Source organism: Cucurbita moschata, unplaced genomic scaffold (assembly GCF_002738365.1).
Source record: "Cucurbita moschata cultivar Rifu unplaced genomic scaffold, Cmos_1.0 Cmo_Scf00009, whole genome shotgun sequence".
In the NCBI taxonomy this organism is placed as follows: domain Eukaryota; kingdom Viridiplantae; phylum Streptophyta; class Magnoliopsida; order Cucurbitales; family Cucurbitaceae; genus Cucurbita; species Cucurbita moschata.
In genome coordinates, this window is record NW_019268525.1 from 2,865,301 (window position 1) to 2,867,651 (window position 2,351).

General features: G+C 25.5%; 1 protein-coding gene across 6 annotated transcripts in view; it reads right to left on the bottom strand.

Moving 5' to 3' along the window:
- Positions 1 to 815, bottom strand: part of LOC111447643 (dnaJ homolog subfamily C member 2-like) — a 4,385-nt gene extending 3,570 nt beyond the window's left edge. For 2 of the 6 annotated variants that reach the window (XM_023086914.1, XM_023086911.1), the window contains exon 1: positions 675 to 815. The gene's annotated coding sequence lies outside the window, so the exon portion shown is untranslated. Of the gene's footprint in view, positions 1 to 664 lie in introns of all 6 variants that reach the window. The other 4 variants (XM_023086913.1, XM_023086909.1, XM_023086915.1 and 1 more) reach the window with 2 other exon arrangements.
- Positions 816 to 2,351: the final 1,536 nt, after the last annotated feature.

The window sequence follows — 2,351 nt, forward strand, 5'->3', positions numbered from 1 at the left end:
AAAAAAAAAAAAAAAAAAAAAAAAAAAAAAAAAAAAAAAAAAAAAAAAACAACAAACAATCGCAAAGAACTCCAGGAAGGGACTCGAACCCAATTGAATTAAACCAAGATCATAATTACTCAAAGGCCTAATGACGATCATCACAAGGAGACATTAGACCTCACCATCTCCCAAACCTCATCACAAAGAACGCTTCCTATCTTTAAATCCTATTGTTTTCCTTGAGCCAAACACCCCACAAGATAGTGAAGATTCTAGCATGCCATACCCACATTCACGAGTAACTTAGCCTAAACAGTGCTAGGGTTGGATTCAAGGAAGCAAGAAACTCAAGAAGAATGCAGTGTTAAGATATCAGCAGGATGCAGACCAAAACCGTTCCAAACAAAACCACTCAACGTCTTCAAAGTCCAATCCACATATTCGCTACTACATCAAGAATCATTGAAAACCCTAAACTCCTCGCCATCCTCTCGTAACGTGCAACAATGACAACAGTCAGAATCGATTGACTAAAAATCGCTTCGTTCGGTAGATTTAAAAGATATAAAAACCAAATCAAACAGAACTACAAGACCGAATTCGAAAGAAGACGAATCATCATACCAAACAAACAAACAAACAAAAACATAAAAACACGAAAAAGAGAGAAATTTAGACGGACCTAAACTTACGGAGACAGAAAGAAAATAATAAAGATTCACCGGAAGATGAAAGCTGATGAAGAGCTCGCCGAGCTCGATCCGTCAGCAGAAATAGATTTCCGGTAACCCTCCTTCCGTTCGATAATCTCCTCGGCCTAAAACTGCAGCTCTCAGGTTGTCAGGTATTTATAGGGCTAAATCTTGCAGACTACCTCAAGTTTCTCGCCGTTTTAATTTTGAATAAATAACTCTCAAAAATTATATTTAGAAAAGTAGCCTTCTTTTTCCCTAAAATATTGCCTCTTTATAAGGAAAAAAAAATGGTACATTTTTTGTTATATTTTTTTAAATTTCTTTCTTTCTATTGTTTTTTTCAAAATATATATATATATATATATATATAAAAGCAGTAGTTGAATTATTGATGAAATCGAAATAGCTATTAATTGACGATCAACCATCGACAGTAATAATAGTTGAAATTCTTGTTAAACCGAAATAGCTATTAATTGTCGATCACCCAAACCCAATAAGAACTGGTGAAATTCTTGTTAAACCGAAATAGATGCCAATTAGTCATACCATATTAAATTTGTTCCTTTTTTTTACTTTTTCTATTTATATCATAAAATTTGATATATATTTTTTTTTAATTTTAGTTTTATTCTTTAAATTTATAAGTGATAACATTATTTATTTATTAAAAAAATAGTGTTGAAATATTATGCAAACATTTATTACTTTCGTGACAAAAAATTCGAATAATTTATACGTCAATTATCTGTTTTTGTTGATTTTAATGATGTGTACATATCGTGTGACCATTTTTTATAAGAACATTTGATGTGTTGACTCGAACATTTATAAATATTAAATAAGAAAAAAAAATAGAATGAGAGAATATATACATTTGACGTGGATGACTATGTTTAGGTCGGTGTCAACTAAATTAAAGTTTTTTTAATTAATTAAAAAAACAATAATCAAAACTAAATTAATACAAATAATAGATAAATTAATACAAATATTTATGAAATCGGTAATTTATTAAAAAAAATAATACTTATAAATTTAAAAAAAAAACTTAATTTTAGTTTGGAATAAAATAATTAATTCTTTATTTTAAAAATACTTTTTTTTAATCTTTTTAATAACATTTAAAAAATACCTATAAAATTTTAAAAATAGTATTAACCCATTTTATTTTACTGGTATAAAACAATTTAACTTTTTACTATCAATATATCAATATATATAGACTGACACGTCCAATACTTTTTAGATTATATCTGAACTTTTTAACGTTTCTTTGAAAGTTTATAAATATTTTTAAATATCAGCTAATATTTTTTTACTTTTTAAAAAAAGTTTAAATGATTTTGATTTTTTTTTTTTAAATTAACGGTATATTTTAAACCGTGTATTTTTTAAACACTTTGAAAGTTTAAATATATTTTCAAAACAAGTATTAAGTGAAAATTAATGGTAAGTATATTTTTTAGATTTTTTAAATTTATTCACGTGATTAAATATAAAATGAGTTATATATTAAAAAATTCAAAAACAATTTAAAAATTGTTATTTAAAATAATTAGTTGATTTTTAGTTAAAATAATTGAAGTATTTTTATTATGAATAATCAAAGTTTATTATTATATCATAAATGGAAAATATTATAAATTTTTAGATATTGTTTAATATGTACGT